Source organism: Emys orbicularis, chromosome 10 (genome assembly GCF_028017835.1).
Source record: "Emys orbicularis isolate rEmyOrb1 chromosome 10, rEmyOrb1.hap1, whole genome shotgun sequence".
Classification (NCBI taxonomy): Eukaryota; Metazoa; Chordata; order Testudines; family Emydidae; genus Emys; species Emys orbicularis.
The window spans coordinates 20,459,283-20,473,144 of record NC_088692.1 but is presented as its reverse complement, the minus strand read 5'-3'; positions in this window follow the sequence as shown (position 1 = coordinate 20,473,144).

Genomic DNA, 13,862 nt, shown 5'->3' with positions numbered 1-13,862 from the left:
GTAGCAGCTCTCCCGGTTGACCAACAGGTACATTCCTGGAGATTTAAAGCAAAAAAGCAGTAATTAGTATTTAACAATAACAATTGTTTATAATTTACCTTTGCATTTCTGCGGGCTAGGATTGGCATACATCTGTGAGAGGAGTGTGTCATAACTTATGTCAATTATATTAGGCCTCTCCCTGAACTCTGTCTGGGATCTGAGGGGTATTGTACCACTATCTCCTCCCTGCATTAGGGAGTAACTGTGAGGCCTTTCTCAGCACTTCATGTGTCTATAACTCACGATAAGGATGCCCAATTACATTCAGAATTATGCTGACTCTGCTCACTGACTTGAAACACACAAGGTTATCTGTTTACCCCAGCTTTCTCTTAGGCCTGGTCCCCACTAAGCCCCCACTTCGGACTAAGGTACGCAAATTCAGCTACGTTAATAACGTAGCTGAATTCGAAGTACCTTAGTCCGAACTTACCGCGGGTCCAGACGCTGCAGGCAGGCTCCCCCGTCGATGCCGCGTACTCCTCTCGCCGAGCTGGAGTACCGGTGTCGACGGCGAGCACTTCCGGGATCGATCCGGGGTCGATTTATCACGTCTAAACCAGACGCGATAAATCGATCCCAGAACATCGATTGCCTGCCGCCGGACCCTCCGGTAAGTGTAGACGTACCCTTAGCTATGTATTGTTCTCTGTTAGCCGGCCTCCATGCCCCAGGCCAAGCTGTGGACTTCGGGCCTATATGAAAAGTTCTTAGCAAAAACTGCAGTTAAGATCTTACATCCACAGCAAATGGATTTTGGCCCTTCATTATTCAATTCCTGCTGTTCTGTGTAAGCTGTAGATAAACAGAAAATTCATTTTTCTTATAGGGTTCTTTTAAATCTCTGTAAGTAGATGCTCTTTTTCAATCCTACAATGATTCCTACCATAATATTTTCAAACCCCCATGTTCTATTACAAAATTATGAATATATTAATAATCTACACACATTACTTTTTTCAAATTGCATTGGAATGTGGTAATGCAGTTTTAACATTTATTTGATTTTCTGATTAAAAGGCTTCTAGAAATTGATAACAGCAAATACCTGCTGTGAATAAAATGAATCCCTTCTTACAAAATTTGTAAGAGCATATTCATAATGCTAATGGTACCATTTTCAATATAAAGTTAAATTTACTAATTTGTAGTTTCTTGATCTATTTTTTAAATAAAGCTTATAACTCTAAAACAGTCTTTTCTTGCCAGAGTAATTTTCCATTTTAAAGCTTTAATTAATCGAAAAAGGACATTCAGACAGTGTATATTCTAGTATTTGAAATTACTACCACCATTTTTCACCTCCAACTACTTAACAATAGTTAAGAGAAATGATACTATATGGTGCAGGGGCAGCTTTTAAGTTTAATATGTATAAGAAAAGAATTACCTGCACTGATTAAGGTTCTTTGGTTCCTTTCATGGCTAAACCATGACCTCCTGTGAGAAGGGCTGTGGAAAGGCAAAATTTAGATGGAAAACTCAGTAACCTTGAGGTTATGGTGTTTCTGCAGCATTGTCCTGCCAGGGTCAGGATACAGATAGAGCGAGAGAGGAGTCATCAGTGGTTCACAGTCAAGCTGGAAGGGCATATCAAGTGGGGTCCTGCAGGAATCAGTTCTGGGTCTGGTTCTTATCAATATCTTCATCAATGATTTAGATAATGGCACAGAGAGTACACTTATAAAGTTTGCGGATGATAACAAGCTGGGAGGGATTTCAAGTGCTTTGGAGGATAGGATTAAAATTCAAAATGATCTGGACAAACTGGCGAAATGGTCTGAAGTAAATAGGATGAAATTCAATAAGGACAAATGCAAAGTACTCCACTTAGGAAGGAACAATCAGTTGTACACATACAAAATGGGAAATGACTGCTTAGAAAGGAGTATTGCAGAAAGGGATCTGGGATCATAGTGGATCACAAGCTAAATATGAGTCAACAGTGTAACGCTTTTGCAAAAAAACCAAACATCATTCTGGAATGTGTTTAGCAGGAGTATTGTAAGCAAGACACGAGAAGTAATTCTTCCGCTGTACTCCGCTCTGATTAGGCCTCAACTGGAGTACTGTGTCTAGCTCTGGGAGTCACATTTCTGGAAAGATGTGGGCAAATTGGAGATAGTCCAGAGGAGAGCAACTAAAATGATTAAAGGTCTAGAAAACATGACCTATGTGGAAAGACTGAAAAAATTGGGTTTATTTAGTCTGCAGAAGAGAAGATTGAGAGGGGACATAACAGTTTTCAAGTACATAAAAGGTTGTTATAAAGAGGAGGGAGAAAAATTGTTCTCTTTAACCTCTGAGGATAAGACAAGAAGCAATTGGCTTAAATTGCAGCAAGGGTGGTTTAGGTTGGACACTAGGAAAAACTTCCTGTCAGGGTAGTTAAGCATTAGAATAAATTGTCTAGGAAGGTTGTGGAATCTCCATCACTGGAGATTTTTTAAGAGCATATTAGATAAACACCTGTCAGTGATGGTCTAGATAATACTTAGTCCTGCCATGAGTACAGGGGACTAGACTAGATGACCTCTTGAGGTCCCATTAAGTCCTACAATTCTATGATTCTACAGTGTCTGTTGAGGAGATGGAAGATCAAAGGCCATTGTGACATCGGAGAAACGTAGACTGTTCCCAGAAATCCCATGGAATCCTGAGGAAGCAAATCTGTGCACCTGTAGGTTGGGGATGACAACGGATCTGCCAGTATACCCACAGAGTTGAAAGTTCAGATGTCCTGCTGGCCTTCTCAGTACAGGACATTGTTACCTGAAATTGGGGCAGCTAGTAAGCTTAGGGAGGACTAATGACCCACCAGAGTTTGGCAGAAAGCAGCATGTTTATTAAACTGATAGCTAAGCTCAAAAGAAGGGGGGGTGTCACACTCATACTTGCATACTCACGCTCCCAGGACAGGCACGGCACTGGAGATGTTAAGATCCTTGAAGGTAAGTGTCCCACAGCACAGTGATGGACGGTGTGATGAAGGTAAGTCTTCCCGAGGCACGATGAAATGCAATGCAGCGAACCACTGGCCAGGCGGTCCAGGCGAAAGGCCTTCACGGGAGGTACAAGCTTGTGAGTGCACTCCTGAGCACATGGCCCCTTCCCCTTTTAAGGACCTGCTCCTCATGGCCTGCGACTAGAGATGGTTTGGCTGCATCTGGTTGGTCACACTCCACCTCGGGCAGTGTCCATGCAGTGTCCATGCACTGAGTGTGTGATCGCTGATTAATCAGAGTGTCATGGCCTGCGACTAGAGATGACTTGGCCGTGTCTGCTTGGTCACACTCTACCTCGGGCAGTGTCCATGCAGCATCCATGCATTGGGTGTGTGAGTGCTGCCTAATTAGAGTCCCAGACACCTTGTCTACCTGGAAGCTCTTCTGATCTTCCAGCTGTTCAACCAGCCCATTCATCCCACAAGCATTCCAGGAGGGGAGGGAGGGGGAAAGCCACTTCACAGGTATTCAGAGAGGGAGAGGAGACAAAAGAGGGGGAAGTGTAACAGACCTTTTGAGCATACAGGTTATACATAGCATACAGATCACTGGTGCTCCTGCAACAGACATCATGCCACTTGAGCTGCCAAAGTTCTGGATCAATGGACCGCAGGGCAATGGTGGTGGGCTGAGGGCTTCACATGAGATAATGCTGACAAAATCCCTTTGACATTAGTGGGAGTTCAGCACATCATCATTACTGACTCTTTCAGGACTGGTCTTTCTTGAGTAAGTGACCTCAACTATGAAAACACTTAATACTCTAAGACAAAGGCCTTGGCTACACTTGCGAGTTACAGCGCTGTAAAGCCGCCCCCAGCGCTGTAACTCACTCCCCGTCCACACTGGCAAGGCATTTGCAGCACTGTATCTCCGTAGTTGCAGCACTGCATGTACTCCACCTCTCCGAGAGGACTAGCAAGTATTGCGCTGCCGCTGCAGTGCTGCGGCACCAGTGTGGCCGCCCAATGCGCTGTGAATGGCCTCCAGAATTATTCGGCAGTATCCCACAATGCCTGTTCTAGCCACTCTGGTCATCAGTTCAAACTCTACTGCCCTGGCCTCAGGTAACCAACCATGTGACCCACCCTTTACATTCCCCGGGAATTTTAAAAATCCCCTTCCTGTTTGCTCAGCCCGGCGTGGCGTGGAGTGCTATCAGCGAATCTTTCCAGGTGACCATGCCTCCACGCGCCAAGCGAGCCCCAGCATGGAGCAATGGCGAGTTGCTGGACCTCATCAGTGTTTGGGGGGAGGAAGCTGTACAGTCCCAGCTGCGCTCCAGCCGTAGGGATTACGATACCTTCGGGAAGGTTTCAAAGGACATGATGGAAAGAGGCCATGACCAGGACGCCCTGCAGTGCAGGATTAAAGTGAAGGAGCTGCGGAGTGCCTACTGCAAAGCCCGCGACGCAAACGGCCACTCAGGTGCTCCCCCTGCGACCTGCCGATTCTACAAAGAGCTGGATGCGATACTTGGGGTTAACCTCACCTCCACTCCGAGCACCACCATGGACACTTCAGAGCCGGTGTGGGGGGAGGAGGAGGAGGAGGCAAATGGGAGTGATGGTGGTGGGCCGGATGGAGACACCCCGGAATCCCTGGAGCCATGCAGCCAGGAGCTCTTCTCGAGCCAGGAGGAAGGTAGCCAGTCGCAGCGGCCGGTACTTGGTGGAGGACAAACAGAAGAGCACGTTCCCGGTAAGTGGTTGGTTTTTTTTGGGAAGGAATTTTTTCGGTGCGGGCTCTTTGGGAGAGGAGGGTTAGGCATGCATGCCTAGATGCGGAATAGTGCATCGATGTGGTTTATCACATCGCGGTAATCGGCCTCGGTAATCTCCTCAAATGTCTCATCCAGAACGTGTGCAATGTGCTTGTGCAGGTTTATCGGGAGAGCCACCGTGGTCCTTGTCCCAGCCAGGCTAACATGTCCGCGCCACTGTGCCGCGAGGGGCGGGGGGACCATTGCTGCACACAGGCAAGCTGCATATGGGCCAGGGCGGAAGCCGCATTGCAGTAGAAGACCCTCCCTTGCTTCCCAGGTCACCCTCAGCAGCGAGATATCGTCCAGGACGAACTCCTGTGGAAAATGTTGGGACAGTGTTCAGTGTAGGTGCCCCCTGAAGCTGTTGGCTCTCCCCAAGGCACAGAAACCCAGAGGACAGTGCAGCCCTGAAACAATCAGTCCCCCTTACTCACCATTTTGAGGCTCCCGTGGGATATGTGTGCTCTGTTTCGGACGGGAAAATTATGCTATTGTGTAGACCCTGTGTGTTTTCTACTCCTTAAGTGCGGGGGGAATCATTACTCTGTCTGGTATAAACAATGCTGCCTCTGTTAAATGTTGCATTTTGCCTATACAGCAGCATCAACCTTGAGACCTCAGCCGTCCCTCTTATCGCCTGCTCAGAGACTGCAAAGACTCAGGAAGAGACCGCGAAAAAGCAAAGAAGACATACTGCAAGAAGTGATGCGGAAATCTATTAAAGAGAATGAGAAAGCACAGAACTGGAGGGAGAGAGAAAGCAGGATCCGCCAGGAAAACGCAGCGCACCGGCGGCAAAGCACGGAGCACCGGCAGCAAAGCACGGATCGGCTCATAAGCATCCTGGAGCGCCAAGTAGACGCTATCCAGGAGCTCGTAGCCATGCAGAAAGAGGAGCAGTACCGCAAACACCACCCCCCCCACAACCCTTGTCCCAAAACTCTTTCCGTTGTGCCCCACTGTCACCTCCAACCCACTTTCCCCAACTTCTGTGTTCTTCACGCCACCCGCTGCCTCCAACACCAGTATCTTCACCACCCAGCCCTGAAAACCATGACCCTTACCCTCTGCACTCAACCCCCATCACCATGCAGTATAGCTATCCTGAAGTGCAGCACTCACTGCACAGCACACCAGACAGGACATACACGAATCTATGATTGTACCGTTCCCCACTCCACCCCCTTGTTTCTTTTCAATAAATATTTTTTTTTTCTTTTCAATAAATGGATTCTTTGGCTTTGAAAACATTCTTTATTATTGCATAAAGTAAAAGACTCCTTAGCCCAGGAAATAAACAGGCACTGCAAGTCTGCTTGTCTGCTTTGCAGACACTGATTCCTAAAGATTGGAACTACTGCACTTCACTCCCGTGCAGGGCACCAGATATCACTGCTGGTTTTCAGCCTCAAATTGCTCCCTCAAGGCATCCCTAATCCTTGCAGCCCCGCGCTGACCCCTGTAATAGCCCTGCTCTCTGGCTGTGCAAATTCAGCCTCCAGGTGTTGAACCTCGGAGGTCCATGCCTGAGTGAAGCTTTCACCCTTCCCTTCACAAATATTATGGAGGGCACAGCACGCGGATATAACCGCGGGGATGCTGTTTTCGGCCAAGTCCAGCTTCCTATACAGAGATCGCCAGCGGCCCTTTAAACGGCCAAAGGCACACTCCACAGTCATTCGGCACCGGCTCAGCCTGTAGTTGAACCATTCCTTGCTGCTGTCAAGGCTCCCTGTGTAGGGTTTCATGAGCCACGGCATTAACGGGTAAGCGGGATATCCAAGGATCACAATGGGCATTTCAACTTCCCCTACCGTGATCTTCCGCTCTGGGAAAAAAATCCCGGCCTGCATCTTCCTGAACAGCCAAGTGTTCCGAAAGATGCGTGCGTCATGCACCTTTCCAGGCCAGCCTGTGTTAATGTCAATGAAACGCCCACGGTGATCCACAAGCGACTGGAGAATATTGGGAGAAATACCCCTTCTGATTAACATACTCGAATCCTAGGTGGGGTGGTGCCAGAATAGGAATGTGCGTCCCATTTATCGCCCCTCCAAAGTTAGGGAACCCCATTTGTGCAAAGCCATCCACTATTTCCTGCATGTTACCCAGAGTCACGGTTCTTCTGAATAGGATGCGATTAATGGCCTTGCAAACTTGCATCAACACGATTCCAACGGTCGACTTTCCCACTCCAAACTGGTTTGCGACCGACCGGTAGCTGTCTGGAGTTGCCAGCTTCCAGATTGAAATAGCCACCTGCTTCTCCACTGGCAGGGCAGCTCTCAATCTCATGTCCTTGCGCCGCAGGGTGAGGGCAAGCTCCTCACACAGTCCCATGAAAGTGGCTTTTCTCATCCGAAAGTTCTGCAGCCACTGCTCGTCATCCCAGACTTCCATGACGATGTGATCCCACCACTCGGTCCTTGTTTCCCGAGCCCAAAAGCGGCGTTCCACGGTGCTGAGCATGTCCGTGAATGCCACAAGCAATTTTGTGTCGTACGCATTACACAGCTCGATAGCATTGTCGGACTCCTCACCCTCACTCTCACTGTCACTTTGGATCTTAAGGAATAGTTCGACAACCAAACGTGACGTCCTGGCGAGATAAGTCAGCATACGCCTCAGCAGTTCGGGCTCCATTTCCCGCACACAGATCGCGCTGCACAGAAACCATTGAAAGATGGCGCCAAAGGTGAACGGAAACAAAGGGATTTCTGGGATGCGAAGCGATGCATCACGGGGCGTTGGGACAGGACCCAGAATGCCCCGCACCCACGCCCCCTTCCCACAACCCACGGCGCCAGAATGGGAAAAGGTGCTCTGTGGGATAGCTGCCCATAATTCACCGCTCCCAATAGCGCTGCAATTGCCGCAAATATGGCCACGACAGTGCGCTGGGCAGCTGTCAGTGTGGACAGACTGCAGCGCTTTCCCTACTCAGCTGCACAAAGTCAGGTTTAACTCACAGCGCTGTACATCTGCAAGTGTAGCCAAGGCCAAAGCGAAGAAAACAAAAAGAGGGCAAAGCTCTTTGAACAGAAATGGTATGTTAGCCACAGTGTGGATCTATCTATTGCATATTCTGCACTCATCCATACATGAAATTCCTGTTGATTTCATGAAACAAATAAAAAAAAAGGTACTGTTGGTAGGTGTACATATTATATACATATAATACAGATACAGAAAGAGAAATCCATGAAAATAGCATGCAGTGTTTCCTTGTAATAATACTTCTATTTTTTTATTTTTTGTTTTAAATTGTTAGTTCTTTTTTTTAACCAGCATCTCTTCTTCCAGTTCTAAACTGGAGTACTATTATATATTCATCATCTTGACATCCACATCCACTATTATATATTCATCATCCACATTTAAATGTTTAAAATTAAATACAAAAAATCCTCAATAAACTAGCAATATAAGGCAAGCCGCATTGAAAATACCCATCTGATGTCACTATGACATGAAATAGATTATTAAAATCCTGGGCTTATTTGAAGCCAAGCTGACCCCTTTGTATCATTTAATTTCACTTTCTTTTGGCTTCAGAATGAGGAGATAAAAAATATTGTCAGAAAATAGCATAATTTCAGAGCATATTATTATGTCTGACACAGTGAGGGACAAATGAATGTTATTTTTCTGTGAAATTCTCAGCACATGGCAATTCACAAACAAGTTACCTTCGGCAGAATATTCCATGGAGCACCAGATCCATTAAACCTCTGCGGATGGCTCTTCAATGACCTGTGTGAAATAAGCTGGTGAATCTCAGTCCAGTTCCAAGGGGGTGGATGTGTTTATCACAAACATCCCTACCATAGTATATTAGTTGGCACCCTGATTAGTAATGTCAGTGAAAAGGTCAGTGGCTGAATGGGCATGGAGACTGAACTACTCTCTCACCAGTAAAGATGATCCCTCCAGAACAAAGTTGCAGAGCATTGACAAAGCAGTGTGGGAAACTTGCAGTTGCAAGAGCCTAAGATGTACTTGTTTTGTAAATAAATAGGAACCCTGGTTCAAGAAAGGACAATGGGACTGAAGTGTCTGCTTAAATGGAAGCAAGTTCTTAAATGTTGTCTTGAATATGACTGGACTTAAGCATGTGTTTTAGTGCTTTCCTGAATTCAATTGTGAGATGTGTGGGACAGTGATTTTTTTTGTAGCTTCCTTTTTACAATTGTTTTTGGCTTTACTTACATCAGCACTTCTGGTACCACTAAATATTAGTAATTAGTTCCTTTCTGCAATAGCTCTTTGCAGCATGTTCTAACATAGCATTACACACATATGTGAAGAGGGCTTTAACAGGACCACATCCTGCAGTCTTTACTCTGGCAAAATTCCTGTGAAATCATTAGCCCTCAAATGGCAAACTCTTAAATTGTATTCACACCTGCCACGTGCTTTTTTACATATTTTAGCAAATGTGGTCCAAGGAAATCACATAAAATTTAGCATAATAGATGAATGAGCACAGATCCTTAACCACAGTTTCACATTTTCGTTCATACTTTGGAGGGGGTAGGGAAATAGCAATTGTGAATGTATTTTTCTTTGTTTTAGCTGCTTTTCTTATAGTTTTCACACATACCCCAACAGTTAAGTACAACGTCAATGGCTTTCCTTTCAAGACTGAAGAGAGTGTATACAATTACTCTGATTGAGCATTAAGCTCTTTAACTATCTTCAAAAAGATTTCACTAAATACACGGATGATATCTGTCTGATATTCAGTCATTATACATCTCTAACATTATGCAGAAAAAAGTAAGAGTTAGGTTCAGATTGTCAATACTAGTGAAGGTTTTTGGTGGAAGAATGTAACCTAATGGTATCACATGATAACTGGAAATCAATAATAGGCAATGTAGAAAATAGTGTTATGTTTGAATTTATATACAATATTTAATACATTCTGCAAAATATTAAGTGCTTATCATGAAGAAAGAAATAGGCTCAAAGCACACCGGCTGCTGATGAACAATATTAAAGAAAACACCTAGCATGTCATTTAAAACAAAAATCTTCAGAAGACTTTGATGGAAGCAGAGGTGCACATATAACTTATGCATATACACTCATTCAAATTCTAACCTTAGGTCTGAGTTCCAGCAATCAAGTATACACGCGCCAGAAGTCATTAGTTATAATTAACTTTATAAGTGCCTCTTGGCAATAAAACAAAATGCACATGAGGTGGTATACAACATCAGGCTCTGATTCAGCAGAGATTTTCAGTGGAAGTAGATTTATTTTGAAAATACTGGCCTTACCTTGTTTGTACCATTGTGAACACTGGGGATATAATGTATGTGTGGTGAGGAATGAGGGACAGTATTTGTTCATGTCCTAGCTACTATGTGAGGAAAGTGGAAGTTGCCTTCCAAGAAGGAGATGTGGTTACTGTGTGCTCCCCTCCAGAAGTAGGGTTAAAAAAGATTCTAGAGTGAACAAATGAAACTGGCCAACACAGCAAAAACGTGCTTGCTTTCACCCTCTGCACATCAGATTGCTGCAGTCAGTATTAGTAGTACTGCTGTGGGATAACTATTCCTTTGGGGATCGTATTTATTTGCCAGATAAATCAGTTTAGTATTAACAATTATATCTATTTTACATTATTAGCGTTATCAGTTAGTAAGTGTTGGGACTCTTTGATTCTTCTCCTATGGGTAAATTCAGGCCTGTGCAGACCACCAGCACAAGGCTTATGCATTACTGAAGAGCTACTTAAGCTTGTTCTGAGGGTTTAAATGGTGCATAGGCCATGTACTGGCCTTCTGCAAAGGGGTGAATTTCACTCCTAACAAACAATATCTCTAACACGTGTGATTTCGTTCCTTAGTTATGGTATGAGATGATAGTGAAGTCAATAGAGTTACACAAAAGATTGAAGAATGAATTTGGGCCAATATATTAAAAAAAATCTTCACCTGCAAATCAAAGTGTAGGTGTTTGAAATTGAAGTCAGTGAGGTTTCACTGAAGCAACACTGGTGTAACCAACTTTGAAATCTCCTAATTCAGCTTCTGTGAACAATACAATTCTCTGAAGTCATGCTGATATGGTGTGATCTTTCAGTGAAGCCAAGTGGAGGAAATATTTAATATTAATATTCAGCTTTCCTATGGAGGAAATATTTAATATTATTAGTCAGAAAAGCATCATAAATAAATACACCAAAAAAGGAAAGAAGCAAAGCAATCACCTTTTTTGTAAAGAATAAAACTTATACTAAAATATTTCTGAAACTGTTGTAGGCTGACTCAAGAGTGACACCCAGTGACAATTTATTATACTTTATTAAATTGTTTCTTTCATCTTGTTAGGAAGTTGTTACATTGGACCTCTGAACCATTTACCCTTCCTAGAATTGGCAAACAATATGTCACTTGCTTAAAAAATCAGGCATGGTGGAAATTTTACTATGGTGTCAAGTGTAATGGCAATTTAATTAACAGCATTTCAAGAAACAAATAATTCTTCCTTTTTTGAAATGCAAGAAGAAAAGTGTATTTTGAGGAATGAGACTAAAATTTTATTTATTCCCCTATTGTCAGAAGAACATGGAGTTTTCCACCTTATTTATTATTATTATTTATTTACTGAAGAAGCATAATACAGTGTTAACCCTTGACATCCTAGCTAGGATACCAATCTATTTAACATTAATCAAACTAAGAGTGGGGTTGTACATAAACATTCTGGTAGCACTCTGAATGCAATCTATTTCATGTCAGAATAGTGTAAATGGACAGCATTGCCATCCCACTTGAAATGCAAGACACACAATATGGATGTTGTCCTTACTCAGCCAATTGGAATGTACAAATGTAATTCAAAGCTGAATTTGGGCCTGAGTTTCCTATTAACTTATTGTTTAGAGCCTCTTCAGATCATTAGGCCAGCCAAAAAATCTTGTCTTACTCCATCACTGCAGATGATTAAAAAGAAAGGGACTGCAAAATCTACATTGCAAAAGGCATTATTAGGCCTATATTATTGCATCATTGGAAAGCACACCTACAGATATGGGAGAGGATTCTGTTTTTTAAATAAAACATGGAATGAAGAAAATAACTATTGAGACTTAAATAAAAAATTCTTTTACACTGACATCTTTATGAAACCATTAGAAGAAAATCAAACAATACTGATGTGTTCTGGGACAGTTTACAAGAAAGGTGATACTGATACTTATAAATCAGAAATATTACAGTTGTTGAAAAAGGTACAAAGCTGAAGGTGGGGGGCGGAGGGGGTGTTAAAGGAAGGCAGCCACTGTGTTACAGAAAACAGTAAACCCCTTTCAACTTGGGTGTGTGGTGGGGAAAGATATTAGAGGGACTCATTAGCACTACAAAAAGTAATTTTCCCTCTGTTGATATTCACCCCTTCTTGTCAACTGTTGGGAATGGGCCACATCCACCCTAACTGAATTGGCCTCGTTAGCACTGACCCTCCCCCCCCCCCCCCCCACTTGGTAAGGCAACTCCCATCTTTTCATGTGCTGTATATTTATACTTGCTTACTGTATTTTCCACTCCATGCATCTGATGAAGTAGGTTATATCCCACGAAAGCTTATGCCCAAATAAATTTGTTAGTCTCTATGGTGCCACAAGGACTCCTCATTGTTTTTACTGATACAGACTAACACAGCTACCCCTCTGAAACCTGTCACCATGCTGTCATAGAAATTTCTGTCCGTTCCAGCTGAGGAATAAGGAGAGATGGACACAGCTAATCAAGCAAGGAGCCCCGGGAGGGGCGATCCGTTTATTTCAATTGCAATTGGGTTCGAGCTCATAAGTCAGCAAGAACAAAGAAAACACTTACACCAAAGCATTATATGCAGTTGCTTATGATAATCTATCGCTCTATGATTGGCCAAAATTTGCTATCATTACCATACATAATTAGCAAGCTACATGTATCTGCCCCTCTTATGACCCCTTATTGTTCATCTACTTGCCCCCTCCTCCTTGCTTATTTTGCAAACCAAGCGGTTAGCTATCTACAGGACGCAGGCACAGAAAGGTCCATTGTCTCCAGGTTTGGAGTTTGGCTACATTTCCTCTTGAAGGAACTTCCTGACTACCTATAGCTGACCCTGCATTTTGTCCTTCTTCTTTCTCCCATGTGTACGTGACAAATTTGCCCCCTGGCAGTTAAGTAGAATAATTTTATATCAATTTCCCCCCTTTGATCATGACCCATATAATGGGCTTATGATCACACTTTTCACAGCAGTAGGAGTGTTACAGCAAATATGTAGGGGTCAGAATATCAGCATCTGGCGTGGTTTCCGCCTTTGCCAAAACCCGTCTTTCTTGTAAAGAGACAAATATTCCCTTCGATTTGCTAGTAGCCCTAGCACATTTAGACATTTTGCACATGGACAGTTTAAACACACACAAAAAATAAACACAATCATCAGTAAAATCATAACACCTCCTTTCAGGAGTCCCTTTAACCAGCCTGTTAAGGAAGGGAACCAGGAAAATAAACCATCAAACCAATCATGTGTCCAGCTACCTTCATCAGACCTGTCTTGGACAATGTCTCTTAAGTGGGCTGCTCTGTCAAAGGTATCTTTATAGGTGTCATTCACAAATACACAACACTCTTGGCCTATAAGGGCACAAGTTCCTCCTTGAGCTGCCAAAAGAATATCTAAAGCCATATGATTTTGTAAAGCTAACTGTCTAAGTTGCTTAAGCTCAGTGGCTTGATTTGTAACTATGGTAGCAGTTTCATTAGCCATAATTTCTAAAATACCCTGGAGTCTTATAACCCCTCTCCTAAGTCTGCGATTATTAGGGAATGTTGTCCATGTCATTGGTTCAAGGGCTGCATCCTCTTCAGCTTGAGGTTTGCTAGTGTCCCTTACATTTCTAATCTTGCCTTTATGTAATTGCTTCACAATACGAGTGGGGGGTAACAACCAGGCAAGATAACAAGAACCTAAGAAGTGTACTGGAAGGGTATGATAGGCTTTATTCCCATACACCCAGTAAGAACCGAACCCTGCTGGAA